The following is a 24,677-nucleotide window of genomic DNA, read 5'->3' as shown; positions in this document are numbered from 1 at the left end:
TAGTTCTTAATTAATATTGATTAATTTCTTATGCAATTGGGTTATGGTAATTCATCCACTTGTAGTAACTAGCTTTAATAAAATTTGCCAAGACTAAAAGCTAATGCAGTTGAGTCAGCTAACCTTAGAGCCTTATAGTCTGTGTTATACTTGTTGAGTACTAGTTTGTACTCACACTTGTCTCTCTACTCTTCTGTTCTATTTCGGATATCTTCGACTGCTGCTCAGTGCCCGGCAACGTGGAGGATTACGTCAGTGGCTTCGACGACTTCTAGGCGTTTGTCTCCCAGTCGACGTCCCTGTGGCGCCCAGCTCTTCATGTATTCACTTTACGCTTCCGCATTCCTTGAACTGATTCTTGATTCAGTTGTAATAAAGATATTCATTTATTAATTTATACGCTTTTATTCGTGACATGTGTTGTGATATCTTGATAATCTGTTGTATATATGCGTGACTTGATCCTGGCGCATATATGATTGCTCGATTTATGTTCTTATAAATCGGGTGTGACAGATTGGTATCAGAGCCGTGTCGACTGTAGAACGAAGCCTAGATAGAACTGGTCGGGTTTAGGACTTCTTTTCGCTTGCTCTGCTTCCGCAAAACCCAAACATTCATTTTTGCTTCTATTCCTTGAGTCTTAAGCCCTTGATTTGCTATCTCACCTATCTTTTTGAGAAATAGCTTGAGTCTTCCATAGACGTTGGCCTGAGTCGCCTAACCCTGTAATTTATAAGTTTAGGTTGTCCCGGTGAAAATACGCTAGAACGAGGGTGTTAGTCGAGTGGTGTGATAAACTCGACTAAGTTGTGAATATTGAATGTTTGTTATTGTGCAAATGTTTGATTTGGATTTTTGGTTGATTGCGTAGTCTAGTAGTTAAACTTGTTCATGCGAATTGATCCTAACCCCACTTGAACTAAATAATAAAAATTTGATTTAGATCGTTGGGGGTAAAACCTATATTCCTTTCTCTCTGCTATATCCTATCGAAGTTTCATCTCCTCAGCGGCACCATATCTTATTCTCATAAATTTCGTTTGTTGCAATCAGATGGTGAACACCAGGCGCACCGGTTCCGGTTCTGACCAGCAGGAGCAGAACAACCAGAGTACTGGGCAGCCGTTGCCGATGCCGCCACCACTGACCCCGGAGCAGTTCTTCCAGCTCCAGATGCAGATGATGGCGACCCTGAACAATACTGTTCAGGCTCTGCAGCAGATCCATGCTCAGCCACCGCCTCCTCCGCCGCCTCAGCCTCGTGACAGGCGTGCGGATTTCCTGAGAGGTCACCCTCCGACCTTCTCTCACGCCACGGACCCACTCCAGGCGGACGACTGGCTTCGTTCGGTGGAGCGCCAGTTGGTTGTTGCGCAGTGCGACGACCGGGAGCGAGTCCTTTACGCAGCAGGGCAGCTGCGAGGCTCCGCTCTTGACTGGTGGGAGTCCTACCCAGCTCAGGATCGTGATGCTCTCACGTGGGACCAGTTCCGTGAGCGTTTCAGGAACCATCACATTCCTGAGGGCATTATGAAGATGAAGCAGAAGGAGTTCCGTGCCCTTAAGCAGGTAAATTTGAATGAAATTCTCCGCAATCTCTTGAGCTTGATCTATCCTTGACTTCTTTCGTAAACCTGATCAATTGAGCGATTTCTATCCTTGTTATCTGTGGTTGTCATTTCAGGGATCGATGACGGTGACGGAGTACCGTGACCGTTTCCTTCAGCTTGCCCGCTACGCCCCTGCTGACGTCGCTCGTGATAGCGATAAGCAGGAGTACTTCAAGGAGGGACTGGATGATCACATCCAGTATGCGCTGCTGAACCACCGCTTCGACAACTTCAACCAGCTGGTTGACGCGGCCCTCAACACCGAGCGCAAGCGCCGGGAGATTGAGGATAAGAAGAGGAAGATGGCTCCATCCTCTTCGGGCAGCAACACTCGTCCCCGCTATCAGCATCCTCAGCAGCAGCAGCAGAGGCCGCCCCAGCAGTACCAGCGGCGGCAGCAGTACCCGCCTCGTCCTCAGCAGCAGCAGCAGGCGGGACAGGGTCAGAGGCTTCCGGCGCCTCCGGCTCCACCAGCTCAGAGGCAGGGAGCGCCCACTCCTCCTCCTGGGCAGCAGGCTCCAGCACTTCCACGAGTGTGCTTCCACTGCGGCGAGCCAGGGCACTACGCCAACGTCTGCCCTCGGAAGGCGCAGGCAGGACAGCAGGGGCGTGCAGCACCGCCCAAGGCCCCAGCTCAGGGCAGGGTGAACCACGTGACGGCCGAGTCAGCGGCCGAGGCTCCTAACGTGGTGATTGGTACGTTCATGGTCAACACCCACCCTGCTATAGTGCTTTTTGATACTGGTGCTACACATTCTTTCATCACCCAGTCTTTTGTTGAGCATCATGGTATTCCTACTAGCACATTAAAGAGGTGCATGTTAGTATCTTCACCGGGAGGGCAGTTGAGGTCCCATGTCTTCTGTCCCAGAGTCAGTGTGGCCATAAGGGGGTAGATTTCAGTGCGAATCTGATGGTGTTAGACTCCAAGGGCATTGATGTGATCCTCGGAATGGAGACTATTGCCAAGTGGGGAGTCCGGATAGATTGTGCTCAGAGGACGGTTCTTCTGTCAGCACCGGATGGTCAGGAGGTTATTGTTGGTGCTACAGAGCCTTCTGGATTTCTTCATCAGATGGAGGCTAGACCCACGGATGGTATTCGCGTGGTGTCTGAATTCCCGGATGTCTTTCCGGATGATTTGCCAGGTATGCCGCCTGATCGCGACATTGAGTTTTCGATTGATCTCTTGCCTGGCACAGCTCCTATTGCTAAGCGGCCCTATCGTATGGCTCCTGTCGAACATGAGGAGGTTAAGAAGACCATCGACGAGTTGCTAGCCAAGGGCTATATCCGTCGTAGTTTCTCTCCTTGGGCTTTTCCTGTATTGCTTGTAGAGAAGAAGGATGGCGCGAAGAGAATGTGCGTCGATTATCGGGATCTGAATGCAGTCACCATCAAGAATAAGCATCCATTGCCCCGTATTGAGGATCTTTTTGATCAGCTTCAGGGTGCTTGTGTATTCTCGAAGATTGATCTGCGTTCGGGTTATCATCAGCTGAGGATTCGTTCTGAGGATATCCCGAAGACGGCATTTACTTGCAAGTATGGGCTATACGAGTATACGGTCATGTCCTTTGGCTTGACCAATGCTCCGGCTTTCTTCATGCATCTGATGAACAAGGTTTTCATGGATTATCTGGACACCTTTGTAGTGATATTTATTGATGATATCCTGATATATTCCAAGTCAGAAGCGGAGCATGAGAAGCATCTGAGGCTTGTGTTGCAGAGGCTCAGAGAGCATAAGCTGTATGCCAAGCTCAGCAAGTGCGAGTTCTGGATTGACGAGGTTCCGTTCCTCGGTCATGTTATCTCCAAGGGAGGTATCGCTGTGGACCCCGGGAAGGTGAAGGATGTGCTTGACTGGGTTGTACCACAGACGGTGAAGGAAGTTCGCTCTTTTCTGGGCTTAGCAGGTTATTATCGGAGATTCATTGAGAATTTCTCCAAGATTGCGAAGCCTTTGACTTCCTTGCTGGAGAAGGGTGTGGATTTCTCTTGGACTGATGAGCGTTAGAGTGCCTTTGAGGAGCTGAAGAAGAGGTTGACTACGGCGCCAGTCCTTACTCTGCCAGATCAGAGCAAGAGGTTCACTGTGTATTGTGATGCTTCGAGGGACGGTCTTGGTTGCGTTCTGATGCAGGAAGGCAGAGTGATAGCTTATGCTTCGCGGCAGTTGCGCCGGCACGAGCTAAATTATCCCACTCATGATCTGGAGTTAGCCGCAGTTGTGCATGCTCTGAAGATATGGAGGCATTACTTGTTTGGGCAGAGGTGTGATATTTACACCGATCACAAGAGCCTCAAGTATATTTTCACTCAGAGTGAGCTGAATATGCGGCAGAGAAGATGGCTAGAGTTGGTCAAGGATTATGACCTGGAGATTCACTATCATCCGGGTAAGGCCAATGTTGTAGCAGATGCTCTGAGCAGGAAGAGCTATGTTAACATGGCCGTGGCTTTTCAGATGCCTCAGGAGTTATGCGAGGAGTTTGAGCAGTTGAGTCTGGGTTTCTTGCATCATACCTCGGGTACATCGTTCGAGGCAGAACCTACTCTGGAGGCAGAGATCAGGCAGCATCAGAAGGAAGATCAGAAGCTGGAGGAGATTCGTGAGTTGCTCAAGATTGGCAAGGCTCCTCATTTCAGAGAGGATGATCAGGGTACCTTGTGGTACAAGGGTCGTATATGTGTGCCGGATGTAGCAGATCTCAGGAAGTTGATTCTAAGTGAGGCTCATGATACAGCATATTCTATCCATCCAGGCAGCACGAAGATGTATTACGATCTAAAGGAACGATTCTGGTGGTATGGAATGAAGCGTTCCGTTGCGGAGTACGTGGCTATCTGTGACACTTGCCAGCGTGTCAAGGCAGAGCATCAGAGGCCAGCAGGGTTATTGCAGCCGTTGAAGATTCCAGAGTGGAAATGGGAGGAGATCACTATGGACTTCATCGTTGGCTTGCCTCGTACTCAGAAAGGGTACAACTCCATATGGGTAGTAGTGGACCGGTTGACGAAGGTTGCTCACTTCATTCCGGTGAACACTACTTACTCCGGCGCTAGACTCGCAGAGTTGTACATCTCCAGATTGTCTGTCTGCATGGTGTTCCGAAGAAGATTATATCTGACCGAGGATCTCAGTTCACTTCACGGTTCTGGGAGCAGTTGCATGATTCGTTGGATACGAAGCTGCGCTTCAGTACCACTTATCATCCTCAGACAGATGGGCAGACAGAGAGAACCAACCAAGTGTTAGAGGATATGCTTCGAGCCTGCGCTATTCAATATGGTACCAGCTGGGATAAGTGCCTGCCGTATGCAGAGTTTTCGTATAACAACAGTTATCAGGCCAGTCTGAAGAAGTCTCCTTTCGAGGCCCTGTATGGTCGAAGTGCAGAACTCTGCTGTATTGGGATCAGATTGGTGAGAGGCAGGTATTCGGTCCGGATATGGTTGAGGAGGCCGAACAGCTGGTGCGGCAGGTGAGAGAGAATCTGAGGGTCGCTCAGACTCGTCAGAAGAGCTATGCGGATGTGCGTCGCCGAGATTTGACCTTCGCAGTGGGTGATCATGTATACCTGAAGGTCTCGCCGATGAGAGGGATCCGCAGGTTTAATGTACGAGGGAAGCTAGCACCTCGATACATTGGTCCGTTCAAGGTGTTGGAACGGTACAAGGGTCGTATATGTGTGCCGGATGTAGCAGATCTCAGGAAGTTGATTCTAAGTGAGGCTCATGATACAGCATATTCTATCCATCCAGGCAGCACGAAGATGTATTACGATCTAAAGGAACGATTCTGGTGGTATGGAATGAAGCGTTCCGTTGCGGAGTACGTGGCTATCTGTGACACTTGCCAGCGTGTCAAGGCAGAGCATCAGAGGCCAGCAGGGTTATTGCAGCCGTTGAAGATTCCAGAGTGGAAATGGGAGGAGATCACTATGGACTTCATCGTTGGCTTGCCTCGTACTCAGAAAGGGTACAACTCCATATGGGTAGTAGTGGACCGGTTGACGAAGGTTGCTCACTTCATTCCGGTGAACACTACTTACTCCGGCGCTAGACTCGCAGAGTTGTACATCTCCAGATTGTCTGTCTGCATGGTGTTCCGAAGAAGATTATATCTGACCGAGGATCTCAGTTCACTTCACGGTTCTGGGAGCAGTTGCATGATTCGTTGGATACGAAGCTGCGCTTCAGTACCACTTATCATCCTCAGACAGATGGGCAGACAGAGAGAACCAACCAAGTGTTAGAGGATATGCTTCGAGCCTGCGCTATTCAATATGGTACCAGCTGGGATAAGTGCCTGCCGTATGCAGAGTTTTCGTATAACAACAGTTATCAGGCCAGTCTGAAGAAGTCTCCTTTCGAGGCCCTGTATGGTCGAAGTGCAGAACTCTGCTGTATTGGGATCAGATTGGTGAGAGGCAGGTATTCGGTCCGGATATGGTTGAGGAGGCCGAACAGCTGGTGCGGCAGGTGAGAGAGAATCTGAGGGTCGCTCAGACTCGTCAGAAGAGCTATGCGGATGTGCGTCGCCGAGATTTGACCTTCGCAGTGGGTGATCATGTATACCTGAAGGTCTCGCCGATGAGAGGGATCCGCAGGTTTAATGTACGAGGGAAGCTAGCACCTCGATACATTGGTCCGTTCAAGGTGTTGGAACGGAAAGGTGAAGTGGCATATCGTTTGGTGTTGCCTCTCAATCTCTCAGGAGTGCGCGACGTGTTTCACGTGTCTCAGCTGAAGAAGTGCTTGAGAGTGCCAAAAGAGCAAGCACCGATAGAAGGGATAGATGTGCAGGAGGATCTGACCTATATCGAGCATCCGGTGAGAATTCTGGAGACGTCTGAGAGAGTTACCAGAAACAAGAAGATCAAGATGTGCCGTGTTCAGTGGAGTCATCACACGGAGGATAAGGCTACTTGGGAGCGAGAAGATGAGCTGAGAAAGACATATCCCGATCTCCTCGCTAGCTAGCCTATCCGAATCTCGGGACGAGATTCCTGTAAGGGGGGTAGGTTTGTAACACCCTAAGGTATTTTCCTTAAATTTTAATGAATTTATTTGGGCTCAAATAAAATTTTTCAGAGTTTTCTCTAATTTACCTTGCATTTAAAGTAATTTTAAAACGTAAAGAATTAAAATTTATTTTAGGTTCAACATGTTTGTGCATTCATGCTGGTGCATAAGTTTTATTTGGTTGAGTGCATAGGAGTTGAATTCAAATAGAATTGAGTTGGGTTGATAAAGAAAAGGGAAGAAGCAGGAAAGTAGGTCAGTCATTCCTTCCTTTCTCAATAATTCTTTTCCTTTCTCAGTCATTCCTTCCTTTCTCAGTAATTCTTTTCCTTTCTCAGTCATTTCTTCCTTTCTTAGTAATTCCTTTCCTTTCTCAGTCATTCCTTTCCTTTCTCAGTCATTCCTTTCCTTTCTCAGTCATTCTTTTCCTTTCTCAGTCGTTCCCTTCCTTTCTCAGTCATTCCCTCAGCCTGACCCCACGGGTCAGACCCCTCCCCTTCCTCGCGCCCTCCCCTGTTTCTCCCCGCCGGTTCTGCCGCCGTCTCTGGGCGTGGTCCCGCTCCGCTGTTTCCCCCTGGGCCCACTCCCCCGCTCTACACCCCGCCTAGAACCCTGTGGAAGTCACCCGAGCTCGGATGAGGCTCGAGCGGCAACTGCCCGCGGGATGCGCGGCACCCGTTGGATCGGTGTACGCACGCCGAGGTTGCCGGCCCTCTCCTTCTTATCTGTAGCCGCGCTCCCGAGCTGCCCTAAGCCGCCGCCAAGATCCCCAGTACAACCGAGCCCGCACCACCCTCCATCGCCTCTGCGTACCAGCCGCCCGAGCCCCCTTGCGCTGCCCCGTTCCGCCGCTCAATTTCCGGACCTCCACGCAACGATCCCCGGTGACCAGTACTCCGGAGAACCTCGGCAACACCTCTCCCCGCGGGAGCCCGAGCCCTTCCGCCGCCGGTCGTCGTCGTCGTCCTTCCTCCGTCGTATTCCCGGCCTCCACAGCCCCTCGGTGAGCTTCGCTCCCTCTCCCTGGACCTCTTGCACCGGTTGCCGTAGCTCTTAGCCACCCGTAGCGCCGGAACCCGCGCGCCGTCGTCACGCCAGCGTGGTTTGTCGTGCCGAGCCGCTCTCGCCGTCGTTCCACCCTAACCGAGCTCGAATCCACCTCCACAAGTGCCCAGCTAGGTTCCCCGCTGTTATCGCCATATTCTAGACGGGCCAGAAGTGGGCCGTGGAGCAAGATGGGCTTGAGAGACGGTTATGATAAGCTTGCAGATCGGGTCCCGTACGGGCGTTTGGGGGCAGCAAGGCCATGGAAACTTAGGTTTAGGAAGTTAGGATTTGTGTCGTGTTTGATTAGGGTTAGTTAAGGAGAGCAAGTCTACAGACTATAAATATGTACCATGAATAAACAAGAGACGAGATTCAATTCTTCAACAACTCACGGCGCATCGCCTCCCCTGTTCCAGGGTCTTTTTCATCGGGTAAGTGCCATGTAGCCCCCTGATCACGCTTCGCGTGATCGGGGGCGCATTGCTCTTGCTTGTTTACTTCATGTGTTGCTCGTTCTGAAGCCTTGTAGATGGCGAGTAGCACTAGTTATCATAGCGTGCGTAGAGCAATGTTATTTTCGTATTATGATCTTGCCCTGTCCATTGTTCTCGCGTGCTCCGCGATTATTATGCCTAACCATGGATGTGATGATCGCGCCTTGCTTTGTCTATGTAGGTAGATCCAATCTGTTATGGCTAGTTTCTAGTAATTAGGGATCTAGCTCAATATATGCATGATTAGGCCCTGCAAACGAGTTGAAAGTTCCGGCAGTATGTTAGTATCGGATCTTAGCCTGCGTAGAGGGTTCCTTAGGAATCGGCACTTTAGCTGTTTTTAGGGTCTCTGTTCGGGTTGTTCGTTCTGATGCTTTGCGTATTCGTTAGGCTCAGTCACGTGTAGGACGTTCCGATCGTGCAGTGAGGGCTTAGCTGTCGTGGTTTGGATTAGATTTATATCTTTAAAGCAAGTTTTATTTCATCATTATATGCATGTATTATCTGATCTGAAGATCCGATCCGGTATTGCTGCAATCGGCTCTCTACAGCCGATGCCGGGGAGGAGTGATGAGCCGATCACGGCTCGGACTAATCTTTACGAGTGTCTGTGCTTGCAGGAATTTCACAAATCACACCTTCCTGATCAGGTACAGGATCAGGTGGCACGCCTAGCAATTCCAAGCCAGGGTGTGCGCCAGATCGCTGGGCCGTTGACCGAGGGACCGGGGCCCACCAGCCGTCCCGGAAGCCTCCCGGCTCCTCGTGTTGCCTGTCGCTGCTCGCCGGTGGGTTTCGATCGACAACACATTCTGGCACGCCCAGTGGGACCTTCTTCATCGACTTCGTCATCGGCGTTTGCATCTTCTTCATCGACTTCGTCATCGGCGTTGGGACCTTCTTTATCGACTTCGTCATCGGCGTTTGCATCTTCTGCATCGACTTCGTCATCACCGTCGACTCTGTCAGTAGTGGTCGGCAAGATGTCAAGGGACGATCCAATCACTTACGAGGAGCTCTCTGCCGAGCACAAGCAGAGGTACGATGAAATCAAGGCCCAATTCGAAGCCGATCTAATCGGCTCTTTTGAGAGGACTCGCAGCCATGGTATCAGATGGAAAGGATTTTCACCTAAAGGAGCTCTTGATGGAGTTGATTTATCTGTTTCATCTGAAGACCGTACTAGAGCGCTGCGTCAGGAAGTGAATTATGCAGTGGCTCATTCTTTGCACCGACATTCTGAAAGTTTGGTCAATGCTTTTGAGCGTGTGGCTCTGCGAGTGGTCCAGGAAATTATGAAACATCAACATTCTCCAACCGGGCCCACCTTGGGGAGTCATAAAGGAGAACTTCCGTTCCAAACTAGACCTCCATTACCTTACACACTTGCATCTGCAGAATCTCATGGCGCTCCAGCTTATGTAGTTTACAAAGAAGGTGGTGATCCCATCGACCACCAGTTTTTCAGCGAGCCACCCAAGGAGATTCCACATGGTTATGTATGTGCGTATATACCGGACAGTAGTAATCCGGTACATCCCGTACAGAAGACGATTGGAGGGGTTTCTGGAGTTGATGCAGACAAACAGGCGTGGCTAGCAACTTATGCTACCGGGCCGAGTCACGACAGTATGCACTCGACCCCTGGGTCACAGACGGCAGAACAAATCAGCGCTATCCTGCGAGATCAGTTCGGCATAATACCAAGGAGGAAAGCGATCGGCTATACTAAGCCGTATCCAGGAGATTATGATTTGATTCCATTGCCACCCAAATATCGGCTCCCCGAGTTCACCAAATTCAGTGGGGCAGAAGGATCCAGCTCCATCGAGCATGTGAGCCGATATTTAGCTCAGCTGGGTATGATTTCTGTATCAGATCCGTTGCGAGTAAGGTTTTTCTCGCAGTCGCTCACAGGACCGGCCTTTGGATGGTATACGTCATTGGGTCCTGACTCCATCCGCACCTGGAAGCAACTGGAAGAACAATTTCATATTCAATATCATTCAGAAGCCGCGGAAGCAGGAATTGCCGACCTGGCGCAGCTCCGACAGAAGCGTGGAGAGACTGTAGCGGAGTTCATTCGACGCTTCAGAGAGATGAAGAACAGGTGCTATTCAACGCGGATCTCGGAAAAAGAAGCTGTCGAATTAGCATCGGTGGGATTATTAAAGCCGATCAGGGACCTGGCTTTTCAACTGGAATTTACTTCTTTGGCGCATCTGGTCCAGAAGCTATCGACGTATGAGCAGCGTCATCCTGAGTTATACCAAGATAAATTTAAGCGTCAGGTGGTGGTAGCTGACACGGAGGAAGCCGATGACTCTGAAGAAGAGATGGAGGTATCGGTTGCTGAGTGGGCTCGTGGTGCAAATCCTGTGCCTTGTAAGTGGTTGAAGCAAACTGGTCCGGCAAAAGGGTTTGATTTTGATGTGAGTAAGGTCGAACAGATTTTCGACTTATTACTGAAAGAGAAACAGTTGAAATTTCCAGAGGGACACAAACTTCCCACGGCACAGGAGTTAAAGGGGAGATCGTACTGTAAATGGCATGACTCCTTTACCCACGGCACGAATGACTGCAAGGAACTTCGTCGGCAAATACAATCGGCTATCGAACAGGGCCGATTGATCTTGGGGAAGACCGCCATGAAGGTAGATACCCAGCCTTTTCCTGGTGTGAACATGGTAGAGCAAAATGACCGGTCTGCAAGACGACAACTGGACTTCGCACTCGGCATCAACATGGCAGGGATGGCATCGCGACGCCGGGCCGACAAAAATGAGGCTGATTCCAGCAATCGGCCCCAAAAAGAGGAAAAAAGAATACGTTACTGAGGAGCGAGTAAGGTATGTAAGGAATCAACGTCCAACCTCTTTCTGACCTTCTCAGGAAATATGAGTACCAGTACCGGCAGCGCCTCCAACGGGAATCTGAAGATGAGGAATATGAGCATCGCACTGGGAAGCGTTTGAAGAAGCATGAGGATGCTCGTAATCATTGGCACTGTCCGTTCTTCAGGTACTGTTGGGATTCCGGTATGAGCCGATTACCTACTATTAGGGATTGCCCAGAATGTGCACCTATGAAGATGGAGGCAAGGGAATCGGTTTTCGGGCGATTGGGATATAGGCCAGCTCATCAAGAGCAGGTCCGGTCACCACGAAGGGAAGAAGAAGAGGAGGATAGGTGTCATCGCCCACGTTGGTGCCCAGATGGATTGAACCGTTCACCAAAAACGTCGGGTTTCAGAGGCTACGAAGTCTGGAGGAGGCCGAGGCCAGGTACATTGAGACATGAGAAAAGCACGACCGGATCTGGCAGAGCAAGTTCATCGCGAGCAAGAAAAGAAGCCGCGCACCTCAAGGAAGGAGTGGCGGCCTAAGTCGACAAGAGCCGATAAGCAGGTATCGGCTGATACACACATGGTTTTTGTGCTTCCTACAGAATTCCATGCTCGGACCTACGAGGAGCCAGCCGTAGCCCAGCTTGATTTGGGACCGCGACCGGTAATATTCGAGAAGCCACAAGCCAAGAATTACAAGCACTTGAAGGCGTTATATCTCAAAGGGTATATCAATGGTCAGCCCATTAATAAAATGCTGGTGGATACGGGAGCGGCAGTCAACATTATGCCATATTCAGTTCTGCGCCGATTGGGGCGATCCACTGGAGATTTGATCAAGACTAATGTCACGTTAAGTGATTTCAACGGGCAAACTTCAGAAGCGCAGGGTGTCCTCAGTGTGGATCTCACCATCGGGAGTAAGACCGTCCCGACTTCCTTCTTCGTCGTTAATAGCAAAAGCACCTACAATATCTTACTCGGTAGGGATTGGATCCACACCAACTGTTGTATCCCTTCAACAATGCATCAATGCTTGATCCAGTGGGATGGAGACGAAGTGGAAGTAGTCCAGGCAGATGACTCAATCGAGATTTCGCACGCTGCCATGAGCATCTGGGATGCGGAAGACCAAGAGCCAATTTTAGGGATAAGCTTAGAAGGGTGCGACCGCATCGAGGCTACAAAAAACGGAGTAAGGCTGGTCTTATCCACTGGCCTTACAGAGTAAAAAGGTTGCATGAGGGAAGTCGCAGTGATGTACCCATTGAGGCCGATTCGCGCAATCGGCCCCCAAAAAATGAGCTTTTGGTGACAATTGTTTTACGTAGCTATTTTGAGATGGCCAGCTTGGACGGCCGGCCTGTTTCTTTTCTTAAAGACTTGGAAAGCAATAAACTATGTGTATCGGCCGATATTAATGATCGGCTGGAGATCGCTTTGTTATCTTCTTCTCCTGTCTGCAGCATCGATCTAACGGAGGACGGGAAGTTAGGATATGGCTTCACATCGGCTGATGAACTTGAAGAAATCGATATTGGCCCCGGGGATAAGCCGCGGCCAACGTTCATTAGTAAGAAACTGCATCCGTCATTGCGAGAGCCGATGATAACTCTGTTGAAGGAATATGCCGATTGCTTTGCCTGGGATTATACAGAGATGCCTGGGCTCGATAGGAGCATAGTGGAACATCGGCTCCCTCTCAAAAGTGGATTTCGGCCGTTCCAACAGCGGATACGCCAGATGAAAGCCGATGTCTTGGTTGAAGTCAAAAAGGAAATAGAGAAAATGTTAGAAGCCGGATTTATCAGGGCTTGCAGGTATGCGGAGTGGATTTCAAGTGTCGTACCCGTGCAGAAGAAAGATGGCCGGTGGCGGGTTTGCGTGGATTTCAGAGATCTTAATAGGGCCACTCCGAAGGATGAATATCCGATGCCTGTGGCGGAAATATTAATCAATGCGGCTGCCGGCCACAAGATTTTGAGCTTTATGGATGGTAATGCTGGGTACAATCAGATTTTCGTGGCTCCCGAAGATATACACAAAACGGCGTTCAGGGTACCCGGAGCGGTGGGACTGTTCGAGTACGTGGTTATGACCTTCGGATTGAAAAATGCTGGTGCAACGTATCAGCGTGCCATGAACCACATCTTCCATGACCTAATCGGCAATCTGGTAGAAATCTACATCGATGATGTCGTGGTCAAGTCAGCATCGGTCGAAGGGCACCTAGATGATCTGCGGCAAGTTTTGGAACGAACCAGAAGATTCGGGCTCAGGATGAATCCAAAAAAATGTACTTTTGGCGTCACAGCTGGACAGTTTTTTGGGTTTCCTGGTTCATGAAAGAGGGATAGAGATCGGCCTGAAAAGTCAGGAGGCCGTGCGTACTATGGTACCACCCACTAACAAGAAGGAACTCCAGCAGCTGATCGGCAAGATTAACTTCGTCAGGAGGTTTATTTCTAATTTATCCGGGCGAATCGAACCCTTTATGGAATTGGTAAAAATCAAAACCAATGAAGAATTCCGCTGGGGGGCAGAACAACAGCGGGCATTCGAAGAGATCAAAGAATATTTGTCAAGACCACCCGTGTTGATGCCGCCACAGCAAGACAGGCCATTTTACATATATTTATCAGTCGGCGACACCTCAATTGCTTCGGTGGTAGTGCAATTATACGAGGGCAAAGAGAGGGTGGTGTTTTATCTCAGTAGAAGGATGCTGGACGCCGAAACAAGGTACTCCGATATGGAAAAACTTTGCCTTTGTTTATTTTTTACATGCGCCAAACTGCGTCACATCCTGTTATCGGCTGAGGTAATCATCATCTGCAAATCGGATGTTATAAAGCATATGCTATCGGCTCCTGTGTTGAAAGGCCGATTAGGAAAATGGATGTTTGCGTTATCCGAATTCGATATCCGATATCAACCTGCGAAGGCAGTTAAAGGGCAAGCATTGGCAGACCTCATTGCTGAGAGGGTTAATACCAACATAGCAGCACTTTCCGTACGAGCCTGGGCCATGTACTTCGATGGATCCGTTTGTGGAGATGGATGTGGAATCGGCATCTTGCTCGTATCGCCCCGGGGGGCAACATATTCTTTCTCAATTAGGTTACCGGCCACTTGTACTAACAACCTTGCAGAGTATGAGGCAGTGCGTAAAGGCATGGAATTGCTTCTGGAAGCCGGAGCCGAAGCTGTAGAGGTCTTCGGAGACTCCAAATTGGTAATTTCCCAACTCACCGAGGACTACAGGTGTGAAAGTGAGTTATTATTTCCATTGTGGGTGCAATGCCAGGAACTGATGGCCCAGTTCAGGTATATAAATTTTTATTGGATACCCAGAGCTCAGAATGCAGAGGCCAATGATCTCGCGCAGCTGGCTTCAGGATACAAAGCCGATGGGCCCAGACATCAGGTGTACTTCCTGGACCAGGGGGATTGGAGAGCCGATATCTTCAACTACTTGAAGGATTCGGCTCGGGGGGCACCCAGGAAGATACGGTATAAAGCCATGAGGTACGTCCTGATAGGAGATGATATGTTTTACAGGACCTTGGAGGGGCTGTTGCTTAAATGCCTAGGGCCGATCGAGTCTAATCGGCTCCTGCATGAAGTCCATGAAGGAACGTGCGGAACTCATCAGTCAGCCCATAAGATGAAGTGGCTAATCAGGCGATCAGGATACTACTGGCCCACCATGCTCGAAGATTGTTTTAAGTATTATAAAGGATGTCAAGCATGCCAGAGATTCGGAAAAATCCAGATGGTGCCAGCGTCCGTAATGAATCCCATTGTTAAACCGTGGCCGTTTAGAGGCTGGGGCATGGATATGATCGGCAAAATTAATCCCCCATCTAGTAAGGGTCATCAGTTCATTTTAGCTATCACAGATTATTTTACCAAATGGGTGGAAGCTGTCCCGATGAAGTCAGTAGCATCCAAAGATGTGATCCATTTCGTCAAGGAACATGTTATTCACAGATTTGGGATCCCACAGACTATAACAACAGACGGTGGCTCGGTTTTCATTTCAGAAGAATTCAAGAAGTTTGCTACCGATATGGGCATCAAGCTGATTAGGTCATCTCCTTATTACGCCCAGGCGAATGGGCAAGCTGAAGCATCCAATCAGAGCCTTATCAAATTGATTAAGAGGAAGATCGATGAATACCCCAGGCGCTGGCACGAAGTCTTATCAGAAGCATTATGGGCATATCGTATATCTTGTCATGGGGCAACAAAAACTTCCCCTTATCATTTGGTCTATGGACAGGAAGCCGTGTTACCGTGGGAAGTTACAGCCGGGTCCAGGCGCATAGAGTTCCAGAATGATTTATCCGCTGAAGAGTATGCTACTCTGATGAGTGATAATGTGGAGGACCTCACGGAACTCAGGTTATGGTCACTAGAAAAGATTAAGGAGAATAAGGCTAAAGTAGCCCGTGCATATAATAAAAAGGTCAAGCCAAAAGAATTCCAGGTAGGAGATTTGGTTTGGGAAGCAGTATTACCGTTGGGAACCAAGGACGCAACATATGGCAAGTGGTCCCCAAACTGGCACGGACCGTACAAAGTCGATCAGGTCCTACCCGGGAACGCGTACATGCTCGAAGAGTTGGACGGCGTCAAGTTTCCGGTGGCAGTCAATGGCCAACATTTAAAGAAATATTTCCCAAGTATGTGGGCTGACGAACAGTAAAGTGATGGCACCCATCAGGCAAGAAGCCGATGCAACCAGCAGGATAAGAAGGGAGGCGAAGGTTGAGTCGACGACCTTAGCATTAGTAGGATAGGAAATGGGAAAAGGGCCGATGAACGATGATCGGCCCGTACAATAATAGAAAGGATCAGAACAGCCGATGCGTTGCCATCGACTTTAGAAATTTTTGCTGATGGCAATCGAAACATCACAAATTATCAAACAGCTGATACACCACCATCGACTTTAGGTTCATTACATGGAAACACAGTGGGTCTACTACATACAGATACAAAGGTTATCCTAAACAGGGCTACTGAAGGAAGGCGTCTATAGCAGCGATAGCATCAAGACGGATGCGGTCGACCTCAGCGAGTACTGCCTCATCATCTTCGTCCGCCCCCGGCACCACTTGTTTGCTCAAGTTGCTCAGCTCGGTCAAGTCCGCCTTCAGCTCGGAAGTCAAAACTTCTGCTTCCTGCTTGGAACCTGCAATGAGATCTTTCTCCTCCTGGATGCGCTGCTTTGTGGCCCGGACCTTGGCTTCAAGATCTTCCAGTTCTTTCTCCAAGAGGCAGAGCCGATGGGCAGAGGCAGACGTGTCAACCTTCGCGTCAAGTGCAGCCTTCTTCTTGTTGATCGACTGACACATCTCAGCGATGATGGTCCTTAAGAGTGATTGGGAACGCCGAGTCTCGATTCTACGGCGAGCTTCCGCCACCTTCGCTTGGAAGGAAGAAAGGTGTCCGGCCGGCAGGAGCTTGGCCTGGAGACTCACCGGGAGCTGGGAACTGATCTCGTCAAGGATCTGTTTAACTGCACTGGAGTCTTGAATCAGCGCGGAGATTGGACCCAACAGAAGCTCCCTCACGCGGAGGAGCCGATCAACAGTGCTGGTCAGGCCCGAGGAAGAGTCAGCGGCTTCCAGTATGGTCGATCCAATCGTGGCAGGATCAAACGCAAGGAGTTCTGAAAGGTCTAGGTTCTGGAAGAAAAGATGGTAAGCAAGGCATTGCAGGAGAAGACCGAAGCAATTGCAAAGGAAAAGGGAGAGACATACCTGCCCTGAAAAGGAAGTGGCGATGGCCAACGAAGGGGCGATCGGCTCCCGGGGGTGCACCCATTCCGAAGGACGAACAGTAGCAGCAGAGGCCGCCTGAACCGCGCCCTCGGGAGGAAGGGCAACAGCCGACCGGGCAACAGTCGGCTCTGCGAAAGGGACGGCCGATGAGATAGCAATCGGCTTCGCGGGACGTACCTCTCGTGCAGGGGAATCGGCGGTGGCCGAAGCAGAAGAGGGCCCTTCCAAACAGGGGCCAGCAGGGGATGAAGACCCGATCGGCGCCTGCGGGCTCGGGGAGGTAACCGGGACAACGGCCGACGCAGAAGGATCCTCCAAGGTTGTTGCGCCTGGATCACGGAGAGTAATTAGGGCCATAATAGGCGCATTCACGTCCTCTGGCGCCCCTGAAGATGAACCTTTCTGGCATGGGAGCTCCTCCTCACTGGAGACTTCTACAACGGCAGGCTGCAAGAGAAGAGAGCGCCGTTAAAAGAAACATGAACAAAGACCCGATTGCAAAGCGAGGGGGGGAGCCAAACCTGGGCGACGACTGGAGATGGCGGAACAGGAGAAGACGGTGTAACTTCCTTCCGGACCTTTTTGACAAGAGTCTTCCTCGTCTTAGCGCAGGCTCGGGGGGCAACGGCCTCCGGGAGTCGTTTCCGCTTGGGAATCAGTTTAACAGCGCTCGGCTGAATCTGCATCACGCTTTTGGATGGAGGAGGCGCATTCTTGCCGAAAAGGACCACAGGAGCAATCGCCAGAAAGCAAAAAGGCGATCCGTCGTCGTTCATCGGCTCTGGGCCGTCTTCTCGCTGCAGAAACAGAAAAAGGATTCAAGAGGAGTCCAGTAAGAGTTAAGTTAAGAAATGTCAATTAAAGACAATACCTCTCCGGCAGGGATATCGTACTCAGGATGGATCTGCCGCAGCATTGGGCCCAGAGCTCTCCGGAAGACGTGAGTTTTCCACATCGACCACCATCCCTCGAAGCCAACGACCGAAGAAGTGAAGGAAAGATTGGCAGGAACAGACAAGGGGAGGTCGGTGAACAGGCTGTAGCACCTTTGGGTGGTCAAGGCGTCAGGAAGGTCCACCCTGCTTGATGTCAATGAATGGAGAAGGAAGTGGGGAGGCACCTGCGCAAGGCCAAACTGCCGGGCTGCTACGACCGGCTGATAAAACTCATAACCAGGCTTGAGAATCCGGTTAGAGGTACTCATGCCGACTGGGAGAAGACAGGGTCGGACCATGATGGAGTAAAGGCGCCTAGTGTCTGCATCATAGGCAATATCGGCTAACCGGAAGGTAGCCGGGTTCTCAAAAAGCTCAGAATCGGTATAGGGAAAGAAGTTTGGGTTGTCAAGGCCTTTATAAAAGATCTTGAACCAACGGGAAGCATCTAAAGGATCCAGTTTTCCACCAGGAAGACTGTACAAGGCTTGCCCAAAGCTAGTGCACCTAATCTGTCTCCCACTCAGATCAGGGAAGGAGTTGCCGACTAAGGAAGGAAAATGAGGGTCGGAACTCTGAAAGTAAAGACGGGCCCACAACTGGATGAACCACCATGGTCCACCGGTTCTGATTTTCTTCTGAGAAAGAAGGCTGGAGGTCATCAAATGGAGGTATCTGTAAAGTTCCCCGAGAAAGAGTTTACCAAGGCCAACAGAATGACCCCTGGCCAGCTCATAAGCCAAGGAGAGGTAGTTCCTGGTTGGGGCAAGAGAAGGGCCACAGAAGAGGAAATGTTCAAGCCACAAGTTTAGAAAAGCTGTGTGCTCCTTCTCCGATACAGGGCCCTTGTTCTTCTGGTGCTGACTTAGGTATGTGCTCCAGTTAGTGCACTCGGTTTTGGAAGACAGTTTATAAGGGACAACGGGAAGGCTGTAAGCAGAAGGGCAGGCTGATGATATGTCCAAACCGGTGATCATCATAACGTCCAGCAGCGTTGGTGCTAATGGGCTGTGCCCGAAGAGAAAGCAATTCAGGGCATCAGACCAGAAATAGCCGATGGTCTTCAAAAGGTTCTCATCTTTCTCAAGGGGAGAGAGGGACAGAGACAGGGCATCGGCTATCCCGATGGACTCCCATAAGGGCTGGTAAGCGCTCGCTACTCTGTTGTACCAAACCATCCAGTTTTCAGGGGGATTCGGCCAAGCACGAAGGCTGTCCGACCAAGATTCTAGGTCTATATCCTGACTTACAAAGGGGATTCGATTGGCTTCACAAGAAATCAAATCTATGGGTTTCTCGTAGGAACGAGGCCCAAGGCAGAAAGAATTGGGGGAAGAAGGGTGCGGCAAGAAAATATCGGAAGCCTCAAAAAATCCCAAGAAAAACGAGATTGCCGAAAGGGGAATTAATCAACCGCGCAGTAAAACTTACAGACGCTGGGTTAAAATTAATAAGGGGTCGGAGTTCACCTTCAGACCAAAGGCATCGGCGGCGGTGCGCGAGGACTCCGCCATCGGGAGTCTTGGATCGAGATCCTGGAGGGCGGATCTAGGTTTGGCGGCGCAAGATCGGATGTGTGTTTCAAGGACCGGGGAGGATCTTGCGGTTAGGGTTTGTGAGCAAAGGGGGATCGGAGTTGATCTGAAATCCAGAATCCGTGGAGATTTGTGTCAGGTGAAAGGCCAGCGGAAGGGCAAAGTAAATTGAAGGGTCATTTCAGATCCGGACCGGTATATTCTGAAGCCAATGCGTTGCCATCGGCTCTTGAAACAGATCATTGTGCGTAAGAAGAATTGCCAATAAAAAAAAGAAAGTTCCATTCACAACGAGACGGTGATTACAAAAGAGGAGCTAACCGCTCCTAAAGATGGCCTAATGGGGATACTGCAGTCTACCACCAGTACACGCCGGAGGTCTTGCGGCGCTTGGGCGACGGAACAATGCTTGGGCCACTGTCGCCGGTGTCACTGCTGCTGCTGTCATCGCTGTCCCCGCTGTCGTCGCTGGTGAAGCTATCGTCGCCTTTGGCTCCTGCACCGCTGTCGGAAGTGTCGTCCGATGACCTGCCAAGAAGGAAAGTACCTGCTATCGGGTCTTCTTCGGAGGAGAAGGAATCGGCTCTTTCCTCCGAGGAAGAAAGGTCCTCCCCCCAAGACGCGTCGTCTTCATCCTCCTCCAGCTCGGCCCCGAGGAGGGGTGCGAGATCCTCGCCATCAGTCAGGGGTTCATCATCCTCCGACTGGTAACGGAAGTCCCACTCTTCTTCGTCCCAATGCAGGGGAGCATGGGCTTCGTAGGCGGCAATCGGATCATACTCCGGAGTTGGTTCTCGGGAGGATTCGGATTCATAAGAAATAACGGAGGAGGCAGAAGAGGAAGAAGCCATGGTAAAAGAAGAGGAAGGGAGTAACTGGTGATGGCTGCGAAAGGAAGATGATTGGGGAAGTTGCCGTGGGAGAGTTTATAAAGATAAATCAAGAGGTGGAGTGAATCGGCATTGTGATGGTTCCCGAGGGGTATGGTACAGAGCGGTCATATCAGTTGGAAGTCGGAAAGGTACGGATCGGAAGCCGAAGGGTCAAGGTGATTTTAAATGATTTCGGAATTACCATTGCCGAAACCAGGGGGGCATGTGTTATCGCCATATTCTAGACGGGCCAGAAGTGGGCCGTGGAGCAAGATGGGCTTGAGAGACGGTTATGATAAGCTTGCAGATCGGGTCCCGTACGGGCGTTTGGGGGCAGCAAGGCCATGGAAACTTAGGTTTAGGAAGTTAGGATTTGTGTCGTGTTTGATTAGGGTTAGTTAAGGAGAGCAAGTCTACAGACTATAAATATATACCATGAATAAACAAGAGACGAGATTCAATTCTTCAACAACTCACGGCGCATCGCCTCCCCTGTTCCAGGGTCTTTTTCATCGGGTAAGTGCCATGTAGCCCCCTGATCACGCTTCGCGTGATCGGGGGCGCATTGCTCTTGCTTGTTTACTTCATGTGTTGCTCGTTCTGAAGCCTTGTAGATGGCGAGTAGCACTAGTTATCATAGCGTGCGTAGAGCAATGTTATTTTCGTATTATGATCTTGCCCTGTCCATTGTTCTCGCGTGCTCCGCGATTATTATGCCTAACCATGGATGTGATGATCGCGCCTTGCTTTGTCTATGTAGGTAGATCCAATCTGTTATGGCTAGTTTCTAGTAATTAGGGATCTAGCTCAATATATGCATGATTAGGCCCTGCAAACGAGTTGAAAGTTCCGGCAGTATGTTAGTATCGGATCTTAGCCTGCGTAGAGGGTTCCTTAGGAATCGGCTCTTTAGCTGTTTTTAGGGTCTCTGTTCGGGTTGTTCGTTCTGATGCTTTGCGTATTCGTTAGGCTCAGTCACGTGTAGGACGTTCCGATCGTGCGGTGAGGGCTTAGCTGTCGTGGTTTGGATTAGATTTATATCTTTAAAGCAAGTTTTATTTCATCATTATATGCATGTATTATCTGATCTGAAGATCCGATCCGGTATTGCTGCAATCGGCTCTCTACAGCCGATGCCGGGGAGGAGTGATGAGCCGATCACGGCTCGGACTAATCTTTACGAGTGTCTGTGCTTGCAGGAATTTCACAAATCACACCTTCCTGATCAGGTACAGGATCAGGTGGCACGCCTAGCAATTCCAAGCCAGGGTGTGCGCCAGATCGCTGGGCCGTTGACCGAGGGACCGGGGCCCACCAGCCGTCCCGGAAGCCTCCCGGCTCCTCGTGTTGCCTGTCGCTGCTCGCCGGTGGGTTTCGATCGACAACACCCGCGTTGTGCTCTACCTCCTGGGTTTGATCTCGTCGTGAAACGTCCCCGGGAACTCGTGATCGCATGTCTCCGGCGAGCTCCCGAGCCGCGCCGCCGCGGGCTGGATCGCCGGCGTCTCCTGCCGCCGCCTGTGCTCCCCGACCCCAACCCGAGCCGTCCGATCCGAAGTCAGCAGTCGGGATTAGATCCTGCGTACCTCTTCCATCCCAGCCCTCCGATCAGGATCCAGTGGACCGGACCCCCTCGGACAGATCGGACCGTCCGTAAACGGCAGTCAGATCGGACCGTCCGTAAACGGCAGTTAGATCGGACCGTCCGAACCGAATCGCGTGTAAACCGTTGGATCTAGATCCGGCGGCCACGATGCGCACATACCCCTTCGCGAAATAGATCTGATCTGGGCCGAAGAAGTTAGATCCAGTGGTCCAGATTAGCGCGTACCGCTTCAGCCTGGCCATTTTGTTAAAGAGCCCCTGCGCTTTTCAAGAATCAACCCGCAGTCCACTACAGTTCAATAACAATTGCAGTTTAGCCCTATTTCTTGCACCGAAGCCCTTGATCTTTATAGAATTTGAACCCGCAGTCCAAGCCCTGTATTTTCACGTGTTAGCCCCTGCGTTTAGCCTTTAATTACGTTTAGGTTCCTGGTTTTTGTCCAGAACCCCTTGGAAGTTCTGTTTTTCTTACAGTTTAGTCCCTGGACCTTGTTTTAACCCTAGATTTTGCGTTTTAGCTCTGTTTTAAGCGCTCTTTATGTCCATGCAATCGTTGTAACGCGTAGAATCGTTCTAGGCCGGTTTTATGTGCTGTTCCATTGTGTTGATGTACTGTTTCTTATGTTTTGCTATTGTTTGCATGTGTGTGCATGTGTGGCCCATGTATTGCTGTTACGATCGTGAGTAGACGTCGAGCCACCGGAGCAGTACCAGGAGCAGCCATCTTCCGAGCAGTTCGAGCAGCAGCCGGGAGAGTACGAGGAAGGCAAGTATAACATGAACCTCCTATCACTTTTAAATACAATTTCATACTGCATTTTAATTCTGTATGCCTATAAGGATTTCCTAGCCACCTTTATATCCTTTATATATATCCTTTGGGTTGCATTTTGGTTAGTTGTGCTAGGTTGCTGCGCTATAACATATCTGAGTCCTTTTTAATTAATTTGATTAATGGTCTTACGCAACTTAATTCTGGAGCCGACCCTCTGTGCTGTGTGCTTGAGTGGTTTGTGCGTCCTTAAAAATATGTTTTTGTAGAAACATGGTTTAGGGGGCCAGCACGGTGCTTAGTGCTTGGTTGGCCACTCTCCATAAGGACCGGTTCATAGAGCGACAACCTGGGACAACCGCGCAACCACAAGACTGGAATGGGACGGTCTTGACTTACTAATTAGGTCATTTTGGTTCGGGAGTAACTTACCTGCGTGGGCAAGAGGGGTGGTAAGCTTCAATGGTCCCTGCTCCTCCGGCTTGGTCTGTGCTGTGTGTCTTGTACCCCCGGAGGTGGGCCCCATCGTCGCTGATCCAGAATCCTTAGCGGTTACACCTTACCAACGTGGTCCTTTGTAACGGTCTCGTAGTGTGCTTGCTAGCCATCTCACCTAAGGAAGTGTGATGAACAACTAGCGTAGCTCACGACTTGTGGGTAAAGTTGTGCAACCTCTCGAGAGTGTAAAACTGATATATCAGCTGTGCTCACAGTCATGAGCGGCCCAGAACCTCCGTCTGATTAGTGGGGTTATCAACCTTTGACGAGGGAGATTCCCCGGGTGGTTTTGGTTTGGATGGTTCTCAGTAGTTCTTAATTAATATTGATTAATTTCTTATGCAATTGGGTTATGGTAATTCATCCACTTGTAGTAACTAGCTTTAATAAAATTTGCCAAGACTAAAAGCTAATGCAGTTGAGTCAGCTAACCTTAGAGCCTCATAGTCTGTGTTATACTTGTTGAGTACTAGTTTGTACTCACACTTGCCTCTCTACTCTTCTGTTCTATTTCGGATATCTTCGACTGCTGCTCAGTGCCCGGCAACGTGGAGGATTACGTCAGTGGCTTCGACGACTTCTAGGCGTTTGTCTCCCAGTCGACGTCCCTGTGGCGCCCAGCTCTTCATGTATTCACTTTACGCTTCCGCATTCCTTGAACTGATTCTTGATTCAGTTGTAATAAAGATATTCATTTATTAATTTATACGCTTTTATTCGTGACATGTGTTGTGATATCTTGATAATCTGTTGTATATATGCGTGACTTGATCCTGGCGCATATATGATTGCTCGATTTATGTTCTTATAAATCGGGTGTGACAGATGGCCGGGAAGCTGCACGAGGATGAGGTGTAGCTGAAGACGGGGTCAGCGCAGGCGGCGCTGCCGTGGGGAAGTGGGGCGACGGGGAGCTCGAGCTCGCCGGCGTTCGGGTGGAAGTGGTGGTGGCGTTCCGAGGCGTCGGAGTGGAGAAGGAAGGAAAGAATGCGAGCATTAGCTCTGCGGGTAGTTGTAGTGCTCAAGTGTGCGCAAACACGAGGACCGGGCGCTTGATTTGGGGCTTGCCACGACGACGGCTCGGTGGCGGCCGAGCGGCGGTGGCGCGCGCATGGCGAGCGCAGGAGATGCCAGGGAGGGAGGGGAGCAGAGGTGGGGGAGGCAGAGGGCGACGCGTGGGCACGTGCAGGAGCTGGAGGTGGAGCTCGGGTGCGGCACCGGCGGTGAGCGGCGGTGGCAGGAGCGAAGCAGAGGGGGAAGCAGAGCGCCAGAGGAAGAAGAAGCAGGGAGGTGTCAGAAGGACTCGTTTGCAAATTTAGAAAATTCCAGGGACTCCTCTATAAAGAAAGAACTCCTGTTGATACAAAATCCTAGTGAGAAAAATGTCTAAAGCAAAGTTGTAAAGCATTTCAAACCCTACAACAATGCTTTAGGGTTCAAGTTCAAAATCTCAAAGGATATAGTTTTATTTTAAATTTTTGAACCCAACTCAATTTATAAAGCTTTTTGTTATAATTCAAACAAAATGCTCTAATGTTTAGGGCCCTTTTGCAAGATTGCATGCAGTGTAATCATGACTAACCTTTTTACACTTCAGCCCTTAAGTAAATCTGAACTTTACTTTTATATTTCAATCAT

Source organism: Panicum hallii, chromosome 5 (genome assembly GCF_002211085.1).
Source record: "Panicum hallii strain FIL2 chromosome 5, PHallii_v3.1, whole genome shotgun sequence".
In the NCBI taxonomy this organism is placed as follows: domain Eukaryota; kingdom Viridiplantae; phylum Streptophyta; class Magnoliopsida; order Poales; family Poaceae; genus Panicum; species Panicum hallii.
Note: the sequence above shows the minus strand (reverse complement) of the source record.